The sequence below is a fragment of the Mesoplodon densirostris genome, chromosome 17 (genome assembly GCF_025265405.1).
Source record: "Mesoplodon densirostris isolate mMesDen1 chromosome 17, mMesDen1 primary haplotype, whole genome shotgun sequence".
Taxonomy (NCBI): Eukaryota; Metazoa; Chordata; class Mammalia; order Artiodactyla; family Ziphiidae; genus Mesoplodon; species Mesoplodon densirostris.
In genome coordinates, this window is record NC_082677.1 from 2891922 (window position 1) to 2914511 (window position 22590).

Consider the following 22590-nt stretch of genomic DNA (forward strand, 5'->3'; position numbering starts at 1 on the left):
TCGGACTACTTGGGTTCAGGTAGAACCAAAAATTCTTCCCAGAGGATTTTCTGTTGGGAATTTCAACATTCAAATGAGTTTAACACTGATTTCTCGAAATGAGTCATTCTCAGTGAGCACAGATACCAGATACCTATTCAAAATCAGTCATTCAAACATGGCGGTCAACACTGCCACGAATAAAGAAGGAGCCAGTCATTATATGAGGTGACTTGAAAACAATAATTCAATTCTCAAATTACTACATGCTTTTCTTTCTACTGTGAAATGTAAACTCAGGTTTTTTTTGTTTTTTTGTTTTGTGGTACGCGGGCCTCTCACTGTTGTGGCCTCTCCCATTGCGGAGCACAGGCTCCGGACGCGCAGGCTCAGCGGCCATGGCTCACGGGCCCAGCCGCTCCGCGGCATGTGGGATCCTCCCGGACCGGGGCACGAACCCGTGTCCCCTGCATCGGCAGGCGGACTCCCAACCACTGCGCCACTAGGGAAGCCCGGGAATCTTTTATATCTACTTCCCCATGGATGTTTAAAGACACTGTAATGTAAAATGTACAATGAAAATCTAAATGGAGATGATGTTTGTCACTGATTTAAAACATTCCAGGGCTTCCCTGGTGGCGCAGTGGTTGAGAGTCCGCCTGCCGATGCAAGGGACATGGGTTTGTGCCCCGGTCCGGGAAGATCCCACGTGCTGCGGAGCGGCTGGGCCCGTGAGCCATGGCCGCTGGGCCTGCGCGTCTGGAGCCTGTGCTCCGCAATGGGAGAGGCCACAGCAGTTGAGAAGCCCGCGTACCACACACACACAAAATAAATTAAAAAAATAAAACATTCCTATAGTTAAGCGTTCAGGGAATCATTCTTTGTATTCAACTAAGACAGAGGATCATTCTAAATTTTAAGTTGCTTTTTAGGATAAAAAGATGGTAGTTCATTAAAATCCTGATAAACATTCACTAAATCAATAGACACAAGTCTTGAATATTAGTTGGCATGTTTGAAATAAATACATCTTCATCGATATCCAAGAAAAGGATAGGTAACTCTTCCATAAGATGTTATAAAATTAATGTATAATACATCCCTGTTTACTAAATAATTAGCCTCCATTTTGTAAACCATGGAAATCACATTTCTCAGATCATTCTACCAGAAAAACAAGAATCCTTCTGAATTCCTGTAATCTTTATTTTGATAGAGAATCACAGGTGAATTGTTAAAGGTTTATTTAGGCTATGTGGGAACTTAATATATGTTAATTAATAAAACTGAATGATTTTTAATACATTTAAAAAAAAAAAAGAAGCAGCTAATGACTCTTCACTTAGTACTTTATGTAACTTCTCACAACAGTCCTGTGAAGGAAATTAGCTTTTCTGGGTGACTTTTAACAAGTTACCTAACCTCCCCGAGCTTAGTCTCCTTCACATGGTGCGAGTACTAATGTCTGCTCACTGTGTTGTATGTAGGAAGTGAACCAATACATGAAAAACCCAGGTAGCACCATTTCAGAGGATGCTTACATGATCATTTTAAAAATCGCACAGGGCGGGCTTCCCTGGTGGCGCAGTCGTTGAGAGTCCGCCTGCCGATGCAGGGGACACGGGTTTGTGCCCGGGTCCAGGAGGATCCCACATGCCACGGAGCGCTGGGCCCGTGAGCCATGGCCGCTGAGCCTGCGCATCCGGAGCCTGTGCTCCGCAACGGGAGAGGCCACAACAGAGAGGCCCGCGTACCGCAAAAAAAAAAAGGAAAAAATCACGCAGGGCAAAATCAGGATTTGAACGAATGCTCTAAATTTCCAATCCCAGTGTGGAGAGCAATGCAGGTCACCTCTCTGCCTCCCCCAGGCCCGGTGCGCCAACAGGTAAGGCCACCGTCAGCCAATGGAGAGCGTTATAAAGTAATAAATGCCTTGCTTTGGATCTCTGAAAACTTCCCATGCAGAAAGAGTGCCCACTTTTGGACGTGACGCGTTTTTGGGTCCTAAGTTTAAGGAGTGAGGACGCCTGGTCAGATGTGTCTAGTTCTGCCACCAACCTTGGTGTGCTTTGATGGCATTTTCCACAGGGAAGAGTTATGTCTACGTGGAAGGAAGATTGTATTCATTATATTTGACTTAGAGGTGAAAAATGTATGTTCAGTTTGTGTGATTTTTGAAACACTCAGCCCTCTGCTAAAGCAACCTCAACATACAAACGAAAGAAAACAAAATGAAGAGATTCAGACTCAGTAAGAGAAAGAACCCAAGAGAGTACTGGAAATAATAACTCAAAAAAACAAAACAAAACAAAACCAAAAAAAACGAGGCTTTAACCTTATTGCTAGGAAGTCACGTGTGCATGTAGAAATCTTTCTCTACCTTTGCTGGCCAGTTACCCTGAGCAGGAAGTATATGTGAGTAGACATCTTTCTTGAGAAGCTCCATAAAACCCTATCCCAAATGCACCAATGACAAGCATGGTGCCCCTCGCCCCCGTGAGGCCCCCCGCCAGCACGGAGAACAGTGCCACGACATGCGGGTCCCTGCCGTACACACCCCCAGCCCACCCCCCGGGGTCTCATCGGGCGCGTTTGGATGGACTAGGCCTAGTTTAATGGGTCTGCTTAACGATGCAGAACACAGTGAATTTTCTAATGCCGATAAAATCCACACGGCAAACTATAACCCCATTAGTAGCACCCAAAATTAATAGAAATGAAGGTTTTGAAAAATTAAGGGATACAGCTTAAGGAAGGATAAAGACAGGACCATAAAAATCATAGCACTGAAGTCATGTTAATCTCATCTTTACACTAAGGGTGGTGGGAAGACTCAGCCTTTCTAGAAATAGCTTGCATGTCACCCAGCCAGGCTTCCTTCCCAAGGCGGGATTCCTCCTACAGGTTAAAAAAAAAAAAAAAAACCGAAGAGGAGTTTTCCACAAGTAGGTTAATAATTTCAATGCAACTTTTCACTCAGACATGTATTGGCTGCCAGGCTACACCAGGTACTGATGATGAATACGGGAGCACAATCACTTAACCCTCAGCTCGTACTGAACACCAGCTCCTGTGTGAAGTGCCCCTCATGGAGAACCTCTCTGAGCGCTCTAAAAGGCCCTAGGACGCAGGTCTTCATCCTGTGTGACAATCAGGAAGCGGGGAAAATCACAGGCCAGTGAGTGCCAGAACTTGGGCCCAGGCCAGCTGACTCTGGAGCCCATGACCTTAGGCATTTCCTCAAGGGAAAATTACATTCTTTTATAACAGCTTCCAGAGACATTCCAAAGAATTATTAGAAAAAAAGAGTACTCCTTTGTCAAAGAATTTAATGAGGAAAAATTTCAGCTAATCAGCTGTTAAAGTTTCATATACTGAACCAAATCATCTATTATCTCAAACAAATACTAGAATATGGTTAATACTAGATAAATATTAAATATGAATATTAAAATATGGCTAATATCAGCTTCATTCTTTAAAAGGAGCTTAAGCCATCAGTTATAACAGTCATTATTTATTGGTAACTAACTGCACAAAGAATTGGGGGTTTGGGGGGAAAGGGGAGTGACTGTTAGTGGGCGTGGGGGTTTCTTTTTGGGGCAATGAACATGTTCTAAAATTGACCGTGCGGATGACTCGCATGACTCCGTGAATATAATAAAAACAATTTAATTCTGCACTTTAAATGGATGAGTGGCACAGTCTGTCAATTATATTTCTTTTTTTTAAAATTGTAGTTGCATTAGTTTCAGGTGTACAGCAAAGTGATTCAGTTATACATATATATCTATATTTTTTCAGATTCTTTTCCCTGATAGGTTATTACAAAATATTGAGTATGATTCCCTGTACTATACAGTAGGTCCTCGTTGGTTATCTATTTTATATCTAGTAGTATGTGTATGTCAATTATATTTCAATAAAGCTGTTTAAAAAAGAAACAAATGAGGCCGGTGGCTTTGCTGTGGTGCCAATTCATTCTTTTTTTAAATTTTTATTTCATATTGGAGTATAGTTGATTAGCAATGTTGTGTTAGTTTCAGGCGTGCAGTCCATTCATTCTTAATAGAGTAAGAAGGTGGTAACAGGCAGGAACGGTAAGAATGAACCACAGGGTTACAATCTCAGCTCAGCCATTAGACAGCATGTGTCAGCTCAGGTCATTATTTAAACTTTCTGATCTTCAGTATGTGCATCTTTCTTATGCAGATAATAATACTCTCCCAGCACTGCATGGTACACAGTAAGCATGCTTATTATGGTACTTGTTATTACTAGTCCTATTAATCACTATATACAAGTAATGTCATGTACACACTGCTATATTTAAAATAGGTAACCAACAAGGGCCTACTGTACAGCACAGGGAACTCTGCTCAATATTCTGTAATAACCTAAATGGGAAAAGAATTTGAAAAAGAATAGATACATGTATATGTATAACTGAATCACTTTGCTGTACACCTGAAACTAACACAACATGGTTAATCAACTGTACTTCAATATAAAATAAAAATTAAAAAAAAACAAGTAATGTCACAATTGTGGAGTAAAACAAGCTCTTACTACAAGAAGACAGATGCATGTTTCTCAGATGTTTCTAAAAGATCTCTATTTGTGGCAGTCATATCATAAAGCAGCTCAATAAACTGCTGCTAATTCAACACACGTTTTTGGTTTTTTTTTGCGGTATGCGGGCCTCTCACTGTTGTGGCCTCTCCCGTTGCGGAGCACAGGCTCCGGACGCACAGGCTTATAGGCCATGGCTCACGGGCCCAGCCACGCCGCGGCATGTGGGATCTTCCCAGACCAGGGCACGAACCTGTGTCCCCTGCATCGGCAGGCGGACTCTCAACCACTGCGCCACCAGGGAAGCCCCAACACACGTTTTTAAGAGCACGCTCAGGACTGGCAGGCACGGGCTTTCAGCGTGAATCTCACAGCTCCCAGGGCCTTTTTGGCCTACACGGGGAGTCTTTTAAAAACCGAATTCATTTTCAATATTTAAGAATAGAGAGATTTTGGGCTTCCCTGGTGGCTCAGTGGTTAAGAATCCGCATGACAATGCAGGGGACACGGGTTCGAGCCCTGGTCCTGGAAGATTCCACATGCCATGAAGCAACTAAGCCCGTGAACCACAACTACTGAGCCCACGAGCCACAACTACTGAAGCCCGCGCACCTAGAGCCCGTGCTCTGCAACAAGAGAAGCCACCACAATGAGAAGCCCGGGCACTGCAACGAAGAGTAGCCCCCGCTCGCCGCAACTAGAGAAAGGCTGCACGAAGCAACGAAGACCCAACACAGCCAAAAATAAATAAAATAAAATAAATAAAACATTAAAAAAAAAAGAATAGAGATATTTCACTTGCATTAAGATTTCTGGATTCTCTTGGAAAATAAGAAAGTTTGCTAACACTGGGCCATCTTCCCTTGGGACCCAACAGGCAGAACCTACTGAGTTTCCATCCAAACTGCATAGCTCCTGTTACATGCCTGGCCCCAAAAGGCAAACGCATTTGCAACATTGGGGCTGTCACAGATACAAAGACCACCGGCCACAGCTCTCTACCCACTGGAGCTCAGAGACCAGCCAAAGATGACAGTGAAAACAGCCATAACTAAATAGGCGGGGTCCCTTATGATCAGCCAGATTCACTTCACAGACAGGGAAACAGGCTCAAAGAAGTTACGTGATTTATCTAAGGCAAACTGTATCAGCCAGACCAACGGATACACGCCTGAATTGTTATAGAGGTGTTTGATCACTTTCTTCCAAATATCTCTAAGAACTTAATGTCACAGTTAAAAATAATGGTGAATCAGGGAAGTAAAGCGGTGTCCATGTCTGCCATGCTGTGATTAACTGAGGAATAACAAAGAAATTGAATAGACCATTTTCCGCTTCTTTTTATACTAGGAAGAAAGGAGGAGGCTCGTTAATAAAATGATAAACAATAAAGCATGAGCTTGTTATTTTTTAACAATTAATAGTCTGTCAACCACCTATAATGGGAGAGAATGTAAAAAAAGGATATATATGTTTATATATGTATGTATAACTGAATCACTTTGCTGTACACCTGAAACGAACACAACATTGTAAGTCAACTATATTTCAATAAAATCTTTTTTTTTTTTTTGGCCGCCCCACGCTGCTTGTGGGATCTTAGTTCCCTGAACCTGGGCCTCCTGCAGTGGAAGTGGGGAGCCCTAACCACTGGACCACCAGGGAATTCCCAATAAAAATTTTTTTAAATAAAAAATAAAAGTAAAATATCAAAAATAGATGATCAACCAATCATCTACCATTCATTTAGATAGATGGAGCTTCTTCAGAGAATTAACAGAAAACACGGTGATTAAATTAAAGAGCCCCCAAGATGACAGAAAGAAGACAGGACCATTTCCAGGGATCACGCCAGGTTCCTGTGTGCTTAATCTGTCCTTGGACTGGCCTGGCCCCATTAGTCAAAGCAACTGGTTTTCTGGGAGAATAACACGTTTTCGTGATCTGAGAAAGAGCTATTAAAGGGAAACTATGATGTCATTGTGAAAAAGAGAGCACACACTGTGATATATTGAACTGTATTTTCTCACTTTTTGTTGTGTTACATGAACAGTAACAGACCAAGGTCTCTGCTGCCCTTCTAGAATATACCTGGTTAAACAGGTTAAACTAATTAGTGTTTACAAAACGATCTGAGGTAACTCCAGTACTGACACTGATACCGGATCTGTTTGTATTTAAATTCAACATGACTTCCGTAGATATTCTTTATATCGTTGTGTGACTGAAAAAATGATGAAAATAAAAATTTTCAGTATACATGGAAGCTTCTATTTCTCAAGAAATAATACATAAAAATGCATATAAACTTTAAGAAATTTACACTTGGCCTCTATCTTTATAACAATCAGACTTAAGAAAGAAAAAGTACACCAGGGGCTAAGCAAAGCCACATCTCCTGCACTCACTTCAGTGCCTGGCACACAGGAAACCTGCACGAAATGCCAGGCTTTTAATTGAAAGTGACGATACAACCATGTAATAAAATAGTTTCCCTGCACAGCATATTTAATACTGTTTTTCATATTTAAGTTGCAGCATCTGAAACTAAAATAATCTTCAAGGTTTAATTTATTCTTATGTCTTCCAGTAATCAGTCTTTGTGGAAGCCATTGAGATTTCTAGGTTTTTCTTCTGTGGGAGAATAAAAAATACTTAAGTCCATGTCTCTCTAGTTTATTTTTATATTCTCAGGAACTAACACCATATCTGGAATAGAGGAATTACATAACAAACTTTTTAGAACAGATTAATAATATACCTTTTAGGTCAAAAACCCATGACTGTGCTCTAGATCTAATTAAAGATTGAATACTTAATAAGCAATAAGCCAGTTAACTAATAAATACTATTCAACAAGAAGTAATGTAAACAACCTTGAAATATATCCTTTTCCTCCAGTCCTGGTCAGCAACTTTAGCTGTCTGACCTCTAATTTTGAGATCAAGCATGGTTTTGTTCAGACTTTCTAATCCTAAAACAATGGTGTCATAAACTGGGCCTCTGGTACCTACAGAGAATATAAACTCTACTCTTTCCTTGGATGGGTGTCAAAGTTGCCCTAAATTGGCAATATGGAGTTTTAGTCTCCTTATTCTTGCCAGACAATATGATTTCAAATTCTTCACTGTCTAATCCTCATTCCCCTTCCCTCACCAGAAAAAAACAAAAGCAAGAAACAAATAATAACTATTAACATCACTACAACAAAACACTCCACTTCAGGATTAACAGCATTAACCAATAGGGTTAAACAGTTATAGCACACTCCACCCTACAGCAACAGAATATATATAGTCTTCTCAAATGCACATAGAACACAGATCAAGACAGACAATATTCTGGGCTATAAAACAAACTTCAAAAATTTTTAAAGAACTGAAATCATACAGAATGTGTTCTCCAACCATAATGGAATAAACTGGAAATCAATAACAGAAAGATAAAAGGAAAATTTCCAAACATCTGGAAACCAAACAACACACTTTTCAATAATCCACAGGTCAAAGAGGAAGTCTAGAGAGAAATTTAAAAAATACATTTAACCTGGCCTCCCTGGTGGCGCAAGTGGTTGAGAGTCCGCCTGCCGATGCAGGGGATGCGGGTTCGTGCCCCGGTCTGGGAGGATCCCATGTGCCGCGGAGCGGCTGGGCCCGTGAGCCATGGCCGCTGGGCCTGCGCGTCCGGAGCCTGTGCTCCGCGGCGGGAGAGGCCACAACAGTGAGAGGCCCACATACCGCAAAAAGAAAAAAAAAAAAAAAAAAAATACATTTAACCGAATGGAAATGAGAATGCAACATATCAAAATTTGTAGAACACCGCTAAAGCAGTGCTCTGAGGGAAATTTACAGCATTAAATAAATACATAAGAAAATAAGAAACTTCTCAAATTAGTAGTCTAAACTCCCACCTCAAGAGCCTAGAGAAAGAGCAAAATAAACCCAAAGCAAGCAAAGAAATAATAAAGGCAAGAACAGATATAAAAGAAATTGAAAACAGAGAAACAGCAAAAATCAGTAAAACTAAAAGCTGGTTCTTTTAAAAGAGTAATAAAATTTACAAAGTTTCTAACAAGGTTGACAAAGAACAAAGAAAAGAAGACACAATATACCAATATTAGGAATGAAATAAGGTAATACTACCAACACTGCAGACATCAAAAAGATAATGAGGGGGGACTTCCCTGATGACACAGTGGTTAAGAATCTGCCTGCCAATGCAGGGGACATGGGTTTGAGCCCTGGCCCAGGAAGATCCCATATGCTGTGGAGCAACTAAGCCCATGAGCCAAAACTACTGAGCCCGCGTGCCACAACTACTGAAGCCTGCACACCTAGAGCCCATGCTACGCAACAAGAGAATCCACCACAGTGAGAAGCCCGTGCACCACAACAAAGGGTAGCCCCCACTCCTTGCAACTAGAGAAAGCCCGCGTGCAGCAACAAAGACCCAACACAGCCCAAAATAAATAAATAAATAAAATTGATTCTTTAAAAAAAAAAAAGATAATAAGGGAATACTATGAACAACTCTATACATACGAATTGGACAAAATGGACCACCTGCTCAAAAAACAAAAACTACCACAATTCACACAATATGAAATAGGTAACTTCAACAGACCTTAACCATTTATGGAAATTTATTATGTCATTTCAACACTAAGAAGAAATCTCCAGGCCCAAATGCTCTCACTGAAGAATTCTACCAAATGTTTAAGAAAGAATTAACACCAATTCCACCCTTTGTCATCCAGGAAATGGAAGACATTTTCCATTCATTTTATGAAGCTAGTATTACCCTCATACCAAAACCAGATAAAGATAGTACCCTACCACCACCACTAAAAACAAATGAAAACAAAAACAAAAACCCAACTACAGACAGACCAATAGCCTTCATGAATATAGACATAAGAATGCTTAATAAAACAGAAGAGAATACAGCAATATATAAAAATAATTATACACATGACCAAGTGGGGCTTATTCCATTTGGGTTTATTCCAGGGATCCAAGGCTGGTTCAATGTTTGAAAATTAATCAATATAATTCATTATATTAATGGGCCAAAGAAAAAAATCATATGATCTTATCAATCAATAGAAAAAACATTTGATAAAATTCAGTCATCATAAAAAAAACTCTCAAAAAAATGGAATAAAGGGCAATTTCCTCAACCTGATAAGGAGCATCTACCAAAAACCTACAGCTAACATTATACTTAATGGTGAAAAGACAGGATGTTTTCCCTCTAAGATCAGAAAGAAGAGGCAAGGACTTTGCTCTCACCACTCTTATTCAACACAGCATGATAAGTTCTAGCCAGTGCAATAAGGCAAGAAAAGGAAATGAAAGGCATACAGCTTAGAAAGGAAGAAATTAAACCATCCCTATTTGCAGATGACATAACTGTCTACAAAGAAAATCCCAAGGAATCTACCAAAAAACTGCTAGAACTAATTAGTGAGCTCTACAAGGTTAAATAATACAAGTTAAATATCCAAAAAAAAATAATTATTGTATTTCTATATACTAGCGATGAACACATGGACATTGAAATAAAAAATACAATACCATTTACAAGTGCTCCAAAAAATGAAATACTTAGGTGTAGATCTATGCAAACATGAACAGAAATTATATGCTTAAAACTAGACAATGCTGATGAAAGAAATGGAGAGACATATTGTGTTCACTGACTGGAAAATTCAACATAGTAAAGATGTCAATTCTCCCCTAATTCCAGCAAGATTTTTTTGTAGATATGAGAAGATTATTCTAAAATTTATGTAGAAAGGGAAAGGAGCTGGACTAGCTAAAACAATTTTGAAAAAGAATAAAGTGGGAGGAATCAACCCACCCAATTTCAAGACCCATAGCTATAGTAATCAAGACTGTGATATTGGCTGAGACACATAGCTAAATTCAACAGAAAAGAGAACTCAGAAACAGACCTACACCAATACGCCCAACTGATTTTTGATAAAGGTGCAAAAGGCATTGAACAGAAGAGGGATAGCCTTTTTAACAAAAAAGGGGCTGGAGCAATTAGACATCTACAGGCAAAAACAAACAAACAAACAAAAACCTCACAAAAAACCACAACCTAAATCTCACACCTTATACAAAAACTTAACTCAAATGGGTCATGGACTTAAATGTAAAACTATAAAACTTAAAAAACAATAGAAGAAAATCTTCAAGATCTAGGGCTAGGCAAAGAGTTCTTAGACTTGACACCAGAAGCATAATCCATAAAAGGAAAAAAATCAATAAATTAGACCTCATCAAAATGAAAAAGTTCTGTTCTGCACAGGACCCTGTTAAGAGGTTAAAGAGACAAGCTGCAGAGTCAGAGAACATACATGCAAGGCCCATATGCAAAGAAGGGGTGGTATCATCTTCCGAGAACTGTGTTGAGTAAGAAAAGCAATACCTAACACACTGTATGATTTGAATTTTATAACATTTTTGAAATAAAAGGACAACACAAGTGACCCTCTTGGTGATGGAAATGTTATTTATATTCACGTATCAATGTCAATATCCCGGTTGTGATGTTGTACAATATCACGTAAATATCACTGTATTTTACCATGCATGTGAATCTATAATTATCTCAAAATAAAAAAGCTTAATATTTTAAATTAAATAAGAATTTAAAACTCTCCACGAATACAATTACACATTGCCTGAACTCTCGAATTCCCACTCTCTTCTGCCAACACTTGCCTCTTCTGTGTCAGATGCTGACTTTTACCAACGTTAGTCCAGCTAAAGAAAACCACCTATGCACCACTGCTGCGTCTTCCACACAACCAAACACCAGGACTTGGGTATTTTACAGAGACCTTTCCTTGACCATCCAAACCTCATGACTGACATAGACAGGTTCAGCCGGAGAGCCCAGGACAGATGCCAGAAGTCTGTCTGAATTCCCGCGTAGATACCCCGTCAAGCACCAGCAAGCAGGTGTGGCCACCTCCCTGCTGGGCCATCACCGTAGTTACCAGCTCTCTATAACCACTTCTTTGAAACCGTCCACCTCACCCTGGTAACATTTCAAGCATCTGGTCCTCCACATAGAAGCAGCAGGTGCTCAGATGTGTCCCGCAGGTTCTGAGATGAGGGCCACCACTCCCCCATCTCCCTCCGCCTCTCGCCAAGGCAGCACGGAGCACACGAGGCGGCCAATGGGCAGCGCATTCCAAGGGCTTCTGCACTCAGACTGCACCCTGCCCTGGGAACCCGAAACCACCCAGATCTCCTCCCGAGCCCTCGGTGAGTGGATCCCGACATGGGGCTGAAGTTCCCACTCCTCTAAGGTAAAAGCTGTGGGATCCTCCCAACGGGGAAATACCTTTCCATCTAAAAGCCCATGAGAAATGTGTTCCAAGTTAATTCTTCCTGAATCCTGCAGCCGTGAGTTTGTACAAGGAAGAGAAAAGTTCACTAGCCAGGCATGTCATGTATAATAACTGGTCACTGCATGACCAGTTCTCTTTAAAACAATCACATGAAAGAAACTCTTCTGTTTGGAAGAAACAGTAAAACACACACACACACACACACACACACACACACACACACACACACTTCCAACAGCATTATGTTTTTTTTAAAAATCCTCTCTCAATAATGACCGAAGTGCTTCCCAGGTCTTTTTAGTTGACCCAGAAGCACACACAGAGGAGTGGCTGCCCTGGGTCCGGGTGACAAGGGACCAGGAACCTTCCTGCTGAGCCAACCTTCTGTTCCTCCCGGACCGATCTGCACAGATGGCCACTATCTTCATCTCAGAAGACAAGTGTTCCAACTGACACAAAGCCTTCTTAAAAATCCCCAGCCCAAGAAAAACAGAGGCACTGTGTGGAGAGAAAGACCTAGTTCTACAGAAACAACTTTCCAGGAAAGCCTAGAAAACAGTACTGTCCTGCTGACAGCAGGCATTTCCTTCTTCCCTAGAGACTCCTCATCCCAGCAAGAAAGAATAACCAAAAGAGGTTGGTTGTATCCACCCACAGAAATTAAAAAAAGGATATTAAAGTCCTAGAGTAGGAAACAAACAAAAACGTAATCATCTAGTTGGACAATACAAATTCAGTAATCCAGCATATGTACCGGAATTTAATAAGCCATTTTGCTTCAGAATAATTGCTGCATGGGGTTTGATTTAATTAATCTCAGCAGGCTTGGAAACAGCCCCCAGGAAATCAGTGTGATAAACTTCCTTCAGATGTGCTGGTCTGAGAATGTAAGAGCCACATTACCAACTCGGACATCTTTAGGCAGCGGCAGTGGTACTGTACGCTTTGACCTGTCCCCCTGCAGGCACTGATCTTGTAATGCTAGAATATTCTTGCTTCCGTGTCCCACTTGAAGCCTTCTGGGTCGGCACCCACTCAGGGTGAGCACCTTGGATGAGGGGTCAGATTAGAAATAAAGACTAGGAAAAGCAGGGAGAGTTCCTGCTTCCTCCGACGAGGTTACTTCTGTATCAGAAGGAAGGCAGACGGTGTTCTCTCAGCCTGAGTACTTTTCCTAATTTTGAGTGGAGCCATGGGAGGCGCAGACCAGCAGATGGAGGGGGAGAGCGGGGACTAACGGAGCATCCTCTCCATCCCTCTGCATACCCCGTCCCTGGAAGCAGAAGATTCTAGCCTGAGAGAAGGTCCAGAGGAGGTTAACGTACATCACTCTCCTCCAACCCAACGCAGAATCTAACAAGGGAAGGTGGAAGGCGAGGCTGGAGGGAAGGAGTTAGCCGGGACGGGACAATGCCAGCGCCTCCCCTGCCAGAACCACGACCGCGTTTATGGATGGACCGTCGCTCGTCCCGGTGAGCACCGCCCCCATCCAGGACACTCTGCCAGGCATGTGGCAGTTCAAGAGCTGAGTCTGGGCACAGGGTCTGCCTTCAGACGGCTCAACCGTGAGCGGAGCTGTTGACACGGATGCTGTCGGGCGAGGACAACACGTTGAAAACACGAATAGAGGGAGTCCCCCGGCGGTCCAGTGGTTAAGGCTCAGCGCTTCCACGGCAGGGGGCGTGGCTTTGATCCCCGGTCGGGAGAACGAGGATCCCACATGCCTCATGGTTCAGGGGGGAGAAAGAGGGAAGGGAAGGGGAGGGAGAAAGAAAGAAAAGAAAAAGAAAATCCCAACATTCAGCCCAGTTCCACAAGCTGCAAGTTTACAAATCATCCTTCTCCCTCACACCTTGCCATGACTCGTCATCAAACAATGAATCTTCAAAAGAGGCTGCCACTTTCCTTATTCAGACTTCCACTGCTTCATTTCTTAGGGAGGCCAGGAGTCTAGACCCAACTTAGGCGCTTAGGCAGGAACGTCACTGGTTCCAAGACACACTGACTCAGCAGAGCACACAGGCTGGCCGTACCCTAGACCTACACACACACACACACCCCAGAACTGGAGCTGGGCCATAACAGTGAAGTCCCCCATCCTTTTCTGGGAAGTGCATGACACCACGGTTCTGGCAGAGCAGCCTGAGGACTCAGAGAGATGCTCCAACGCCAGAGCTGGGCTTGACTTGATAAAACAAGCAGGCTCTTCAGTAAGATGGGCCACTCAATCCACTCTGGGGAGTTTAGATTTGTTTCAGAAAAGTCAAAGGTAGAAAAAGCAGAGAAAGCAGGTCTGGCGGATCTTAGAACATACCATTTTGAAGAATATTGTTGACTTTCCCGATGTATCTTGGATTATTTCTTAACCTCAGATTCTTAAAGCTAAAATATATTTTTAACTTTTCTCATTTTAAATACCTAATCCTTTTCGATATAACTGAAGCTGTAGATATTCATATATCCCCTCCTTCTTTATTGTTTCAAATGAAGGTTTGGGGGATGTTATTTCAGAAGGCTCCATGGAACATTTAAGCCAGGGCAATTCCTGTGAAGGCCTGTATTTCTAAAGCCTATTCAGTCTGTGGGTAACACCATTGATAATGTTAAGACCACACAATGGAGGCCAGTCTTTACCATAATACTGAGCTACTTGTGTGCTGGCTACACAAAAGTTTCCCCGGTGGTAGATTTTCACTTAGTAATCAGGCCTGAGCAGAACAAATATAGTGAATCAATTATTTCTACTTGCAACACACATTTAAATGTACTAGGGGCAACCTAAGAGTAAACATCAGTTCTTTGTATGCCCTGCATGGCAAAACAAAACCAAAAACAGAACCTAACTTTTCCACAGAAAGAGAACAAATAATAAACTCGAGATATGAATTCCCCTATTTCTCATTTCTTTAATTAATTTGGCCGAACCACTAGGACGGACTCTGGACTAAAAGAAATCAGGAACCCCCAGACCTTAAACTGGATTGCGGATTTCATCCTGAGGGTACTGACTGTGGGTCACTGACTCCGGACTCCAGGCAAACTGGATTTTAATAACTTGGGATATTTTAGGATAATTATTGCATGGGGGTTGATTTAATTAATCTCAGCAGGGTTCAAAGAAGGCCCATGGAGTCAACATGAAAAATGTCCTTCAGATGTTCTATTATTAAAAGTGGAGTAATTATGTCACCAAAAGAGACAGGTACAGAGAAGGCTGCAGCTATGAACTAACACCTAAAGAAACACTTTCTACATGCTGACAGATATGCTTGTCCTTCCACAGGAAATAAGGGATAAAACTGCCAGCTTGGTGTCTGATGCAAAGCAGATACTCATCAACATTTGCTGAATTAATAAAACAATGAATGAAGGTAGGATGAATATGTGACAGGACAGGGTATGCAAAAAGACTGTATGTTATTCAAATAACGGTTAGAAATACATAATTTATAACACAGTGACATTTAGATCCTAGAACAGGGGTCCCCAACCAGTCCGAGGCCTGTCAGGAACCGGGCTGCACAGCAGGTGGTGAGCGGCAGGCAAGCGAGCGAAGCTTCACTGGCCGCTCCCCATCCCCCCTCGCTCCCCATCCCCCACCTCGCTCCCCATCCCCCATCTCACTCCCCATCCCCCACCTCGCTCCCCCTCGCTCCCATCCCCCACCTCGCTCCCCATCCCCCACCTCGCTCCCCCTCGCTTCCCATCCCCCACCTCGCTCCCCATCCCCCACCTCGCTCCCCATCCCCAGCTCGCTCCCCCCCATTGCTCCCCATCCCCCCCATCGCTCCCCCTCGCTCACAATACCACCTGAACCATCCTGGAAAAACTCCCACCCCCATCGTGGAAGAATGTCTTCCACAAAACCAGTCTCTGGTGCCAAAAAGGTTGGGGAACACTGTCCTAGAAGACAGTTCAGGTGCCAAAGAGAGATCAAGTCCAGAGATGTTTTGTGTGTCTGAAAACTGGTGTCTGGGACTTCCCTGGTGGCGCAGTGGTTAAGAACCCGCCTGCCAACGCAGGAGACACAGGTTCGAGCCCTGGCCCGGGAAGATCCCACGTGCCACGGAACAACTGAGCCCGTGCGCCACAACTACTGAGCCTGCGCTCTAGAGCCCGCGAGCCACAACTACTGAGCCCACGTGCCACAACTACTACAGTCTGCGCGCCTAAAGCCCGCGCTCCGCAACAAGAGAAGCCACCACAGTGAGAAGCCCGCGCACGGCGACGGAGAGTAGCCCCCGCTCGCTGCAACTAGAGAAAGCCCGCGTGCAGCAACAAAGACCCAGTGCAGCCAAAAATAACAAAATAAATTTAGAAGACTGGCGTCCAAGTTCAAATGACAGATTAGAGCAGGGTCAGAACCCTAGGGGGGCCCGATTCCCATTTTCACTGAAAAGCACTGCTCCTTCATGATTTTAGAAGCTGGTTATATTCCGAAAATTCATGTTATTCTGCACAGAGGAGGGAAAAGGGTGTCCCGTGTTGGGAATGCTGGCTGGGGGGTGGCAGCCCTTGTGCTCTGTTCACGCAGGCCCTCTGTAGTCCTGCCCAGCGGATGCTCAGAGAATCAGACCTGGAGACCCACTGTGCTGGGCTACTTCACCTCCTAAGTCTCAGAACAAGACGGAGTCACCAGGAGATCCCCAAACCGACAGGCCCTCGACATCCAACAAGTGTTCACCGAACGAGCGACACAGCTCTACCTTCTCCCCCACCATCACAGAACCAACAGAGCCTCCCCTCCCCCATCAGACAGAGGAACCAGGCCTGACCCCCTTCTGAGCACTTTGCAAGTGGGGACTCATCCACACCACAACCTGTGACCGTGGTTCCCAACTTCACTGCCCCTGGGAAATTCCAATGCCAAGGTCACACCCACAACCAATTACAATTTGGGGATGGGAGCAGGCATCAACCTTTCTTAAAGACCCCCCAGGTAATTCCAATGTCCAACAAAGTTTGAAACCCTCAGTGAAGAGATGGGTACCATTATGTACATTGTTCAGATAAGGCAACTGAGGCAGAGAGGTCAACGCCTCCCCCAGGTCACACAGCGGGCAAGCAGCAGGGTTGGGACCTGAACCCAGTTTACCTGACGACCGCCAAACACTAAGAAATCATGTCATAGAAATAATATAAATTACTAGTATGTGATGAAATGAAGCAGGGCGGGCAAGAGAAATTGTGAGGGTGTACACGGTGGAGAAGAACGAGAAGGTTGGACAGCTGATGGCTCGAGGGAGGTGTGACACGTCCAACCAGGCCCGAACACAGCCACTCTGAGGGACAACCAGGTAGCAATGAAGAGCAGCTGTTTTCAGGGTGTCTGAAAAGCATGCATTCTAAAGCACTAGTTCTCAAACTTCAGCGTGTGTGAAAACCATCTGGAAGGCTGTTAAAATACAGACACACACCCCAGAAACTCTAATTCGGCGGGTCCGGGGGAGAGCCCTAGAATTTGCTTTTCTAACCAATTCTCTGCTGGTGCAGATGCAGAACCACTGCTCTGGGCAAATGGTTAACAGTCATGAATGATGGGCAGAACTGTCTGAGGGTCCCGCATCCCCGAGCTGGGGTCCGTGTCCCCACCTCTGCTTATTCTGTCCCCAGAGGCTACAATGCCTCCCTCTGTCAGCCCCCTCCCCAACTTGCACCCTCCTATTCAGCCCTGGCTGTGGTTAGCTCCTCCTCCAGGAAGCCCTCCTGGATCCTCGGTCTCCTATGGGCTCCCCTAATGCCTTCCCCATAAACTGATCCCTCGCCTGCTACAGGTCTTTCCTTTCACATGCCGACCACTCCCACCGGAGAGAGCGTGAGCCTCCACAAGGGCAGGGGCTGGTTCCATCCCCAACATCCAGCACATAAAAGGGAAGGGGGGAAGGGAGCAAACTTTCTGAAGCTGTTTTTCCTTTCAGCCGCAGAGAGTCCCAACATCCGAAGTGGACAAGTTTCAAAGCCCACATGGGTTAAGTGGTTTTAGGACTCGGGCCTCCTCTCTTTTTATACAGCACACGTGGTGGTGACGTAGTAGGGCCTGACCTCGTTTAATGTGACTGTAATTTTAACACTCCTCCACAAGACCGCTTGCTGCTTCTATTATGGAGAACAGTAATTGCCAGGAAAGCCTGTGATCAAAGTTCCGATACCAGGAACACATCTCCTCCCTGGCCTCCTGCCCCCTCTGCTCTAAGACAACAAACGTGGGGCCCCAGCACCCCGCACCTGCCAGAGATGGCGGGCAAAGATCCCAGTTTCCTGCAGGCCACATCTCACCCGCCCACACCTTCCAGTCTAGTCCTTTGGGACCTGAGTTCTGTTTTTCTCTAAGGACAGCCTGCCAGGCTTAGGGAACAAACTCTGTAACGGTGCTAATGGGAGAAGGAAAAGGCTGGCCCCTCCCTCTCCCAGATTAGCAGGAAGGGTCCTCTTAGAGATCCCCAGCCCCACGGCTGAACCCCGAGAGAGAATTAGGGGTCCAGCTCAGATCTGACCAGAGCAAAAGATGTCCTGAGTCAGACACACGGTCCCTGAAATGACAACGCTGAGCTTGCATTGCTTCCACGGTGACAAAGAGCAGTCCTGTGTCACGGAAACAGGCGGAGGTTATTTCTGGCCAAGAAATCAGGTCCTTTAAGGTCCTGGTTAGGTGAGGTAATATTTGAAGATCACGAGCACAGGATAGGGCATTACCTGTGGCCACAAATGTTCACATCCCGACCACAGCAGATGGCCACAGCCATGTATGAGAAACAAGGACCATCTCTGTCCACTTGGGGCTTTGCCGCCCACAGTCAGAAAGCGCCCCTGGCCCCGAAGGGAGACTGCGGAGGGCTGGTCCGGGACTCCCGCGAGGCCCCACGTGCCCCTCGTTTTCCCTCCTCTAGTTCGTAAAAAGCTCTGGGAAGCTGCTGTGGAGGGTTATGGGCTTCAGAGCAGACAGACGCTGGACGTGCGTGTGGATCTCCTGGGCCTGGCAGCCTCGCATTCAAATCTCACTCTTGACTCTTCCTACGGGGCTGTGGCCAGGACATTCGATTCCTTCCCCTGTGCGAGGGGAGCGGTAAACCTAACCTGCTCCGCAGTTACACCGATGATCCTCATCCAAACCACAGAACACAGACAGTGAATGTCTCATCAATTCTCCCAAGGACTCACCGAGCCACCCACCTCATTCTGGAGCATCAGAGAGAAGTTAATTACATGGAACACACACCTTAGGGCATTAGGGCTGGATTCTGTCAAGAAAGGCAGTTATGGAACGGCTTGAGCAATCCTGGGTGAGCAGCACCCTCCAGGTTCCCCGAGGGCTCCTGGAGAAAGAGATGAACCAGACAGCAGGGAGCAGACCTGGGAATGGGGGAGCTTGGCTGGGAGCCCGAGGCCAGGGGGAGACGGGGGGTGGGGCGTGGCAGAGCCAACACAGAGACAGCACCTAACGGGACAGGCTCCCCCTTCACCCCTGTTTTATCTGAGATGCGGAGATGGAGGAAATCACATGAGCGCTTTGTACTAAGGCCTTTCTCTCTGCAAATGAAAATACAATTCATCGTTCCAGTTACTGATTTTCAAATTGCCATGGATTGTACGATTTGCCTCTAGAAAGCAATGTATGTTTGGCGTTCCTGCCTCATGTTCTGGAAAACAAAAATATTTCTTTCTAAAAACATCTGAATTTATACTTCTGCAATTTTAGGATCCCATTTATGCCATGACGTATATCGAAAGCAAACATTTTTTAAATGTTTAGTTTTCAGACCAAAAAAAAAGAACCCACTGACAATTTCCACTCCAAATGAATCCTCCCAATGCCTCTCAGCTCAGGAAGGAAAGGGTTCGTTCACTGCTTTTCACAGCAAGCCCAGAGGTCACCCCACCAAGCTGCAGGGCCATGCATGGACAGTCCTGAACCAGAGGTCGGTACGTTGGGGATCTACTGTCCCGCTGCCTGCCCTGGACATATCATTTTATTTCTCTGGGCCACAGTTTCCTCGTCTGTGGAATGTAAGGCCCCTTCCAGCCATCGAAGTATAAAACTTTCCCAACACTCTGCTTCAGCATCTGCCAAAGAACAAACACTTGCCTCCAACTTTCAGGAAGGTGAAGGAGATATAGGAACAAGGCTTTAAATTGTATAATGAAACAGAAATAAACAAGACTCACCACATCACAGGGCTCTCAAGGACCCTAAAGATCTGGCCAGCTAAAGTGAAACTGACCTCTCATTGCAGGGGAGGAGCCGGCTGGCAACGGTCTTTGCAAGAAGCTTTCTTCCAGCCTTCCTGTAGCCAAGGGGGCCAGGTGGTCTCTTCAGGAAAGTGAGCTGGAAGCCAGCCCAGGCAGTGTCCCCAGTCTTTCCGAGGGACAGGAGGCATTAGGCTTTCCCCACACACTGCTCTACAGTATAGATATTATGCCCTCAACAGTTGTAAACTGCAGACCAAGTAAAACACGCAAATAATGACCTCATTTCCAAGGCCGAATCCCAGCCCACGTATGAGTTCCAAAGTTAGCATGGCCTGGGAGCACAGCCGCCTGGCGAGAAGAGGGGCTCTCCCACCACACAGCCACGAGAAACTGGGCCTGGTACTTAAAGTTCTCTGAGCCTCCCCTTTCTCATCTGTAAAATGGGGCTAGGAATGCATCGACATTACAGGGAAGCGAGGAGGATTCATGAGTTATTACTGCGTGTACGTCCCTTGGAAGACTGCTCGGCTCCTACTAAGCGTTTGACAACTGCTACCTACTCTTCATATTAACATCAATATCAACATAGTCGGAGAACTTGTCTACATACGATACTACGTCTTCAGTAAGAACACACACAGAACCAGGAGCAGATGGGAAGGTCCTGACGTCCACAGGGGTCCTGGGGAAGCTGGTTGCCTACTTGTGACACTTTCAGACCTTCTGAAATAAAGACGTCTGCAGGGTAATGGAGGACCGATTGGAAGGGAAGAAAGGGAACCAAGGAGTGGTGATGCAGCAGCGAAATCAACAACCAGAGGAACCGAAACAAGGTGTGCTCTGGAGGCGGGAAAAGTACAGGGAGAAGTAGGTAAAAGGCAAGACAGCCCACAGCACGGGAGCACAGGCAAAAAGGCAGACAGCCAGCCTGAGTGGGAGGAAGGTGGCAAATCTGGGGACCAAAGGAGGGGTGTGAGAATTAGAATGCTGGGTAAGAAACAGTCACATAAAACTCTAAAGGATGGGGGGAGGGGGCAGAGACCAAGGCTCAGCGCAGGGAGGACGGTGATCACCAGGCCCCCGAGGACACTGCGGTGGGGAAGTCTGCAAGAAGCGGGCATGGAAACGGAGCATTTGTTAGGAAAAATAAAACGGGTGAAACTTCTATACCTGTTACAGAAGAACACAGTACTTGGGGACTTGGAGGGGTTAATAGGGTAGAAAACACCAGGCAACACGGAAAATGAGGTGAGACGCAGGGAAAACCGTGGGAGGAGGAGCGGATGATGTATGAATTTAGATGGCCTTGGTAACAAGTGTTAAATAAACTCAAGTTATTCTTTTGTTTATCAACAAGACTGTCCAGTGCTGGGAAGCAACTGACGGAGAGTTCTGTTTGTATGGTTGGTTGGTTTGGCCTTTTTTCCGCACCTGGAGGGAGGGGAGGTTTGCCGGGGCTCAGACTGCCCAGCCGGATGGTGGCCTCCAGCCCAGGTCACCTGAGCTCCCTGGCCGGAGGCGCAGCGCTGGTCTGCGTCCCCCTGGGCTGGCGTGCCCACTCCCTCACCTCGCCGAACGTAAGTGGAAGCAAACCAGCCCTGGAGCTCACCCCTCCAGTTCAGGGTCGCCGGACGCAGGGTCCCGCCTTTCTCGGGAGATGAGGCCCGGGGCACCCGGGGAGAAACTCGCTTTGGGAGAGATCTCCAGCGCATCCCCTGGGCGGCGCGGGCGCCCCGCGCCTTTGTCCCGCCCGCAGCCCGCGGCGGGCGCGGGTCAAGTCTGGGGATCCCCAGGCGCGCGGGGCCGGGGGTCCCTCGCCCTCGGGCCGCCCAGCCCCACAGCGAGCTCACCGAGCGAACTCGGTGTTTGGGCTGCGGGGCCGGCGTCGAGGTAACTCAGCTCCTGGGCTCGGGCTCCTCGCCAACACCCGGGCGCCCGCCCGGCGCCTCGGCGCAGCCTCACCTACCGCGGCCCCGCTCGAAGGAGCCTCCAAAGTCGGCCGATCCAAGACGTCCCGGCGACCCAGGGCTGGTCCTGGCGCCGCGGAGATACGAGCACACCGGGCTCTCGGAGGAGCCTCCGCTCGGGTGCGCGGACTCCGGGCGGGCGGCGGGCTGGGCTGCGGGGGAGGAGCGCGGCGCTGAAGCCAGCCCGCCGCTGCCGCCCGGCCCAGGCCACGCCCCCGCGGCCCAGGCCACGCCCCCAACCCTGCACTCCTTCCACCCCCCCAGGCCTCGCCCCCGCTGAACCCAGGCCACGCCCCAGCCCCAGGCCACGCCCCCGGCTCAGCTACCTTTCCACCCCACCACCCCGGACCATGCCACGCCCGGCCCCAGGCCACGCCCCGGCCCCAGGCCACGCCCCGACCCGGCTCTCCTTCCACGCCCCCCAGGCCACGCCACACCTGGCTCCAGGCCACCCCTCTGCCTGGGCTCTCCAGTCTTGCCTCAGGCCACGCCCCCAGCTCAGCCCCCAGACCACGC

At 46.3% G+C, this 22590-nt stretch overlaps 1 protein-coding gene across 1 annotated transcript in view; it reads right to left on the reverse strand.

Annotated features, from left to right (window-relative positions):
- The window catches only part of SPATA13 (spermatogenesis associated 13), a 119120-nt gene extending 96902 nt beyond the window's left edge, over positions 1-22218 (reverse strand). The window contains exon 1 of the mRNA XM_060080285.1: positions 22074-22218. The gene's annotated coding sequence lies outside the window, so the exon portion shown is untranslated. The remainder of the gene's footprint in view (positions 1-22073) is intronic.
- Between the last annotated feature and the right edge of the window lie 372 nt (positions 22219-22590).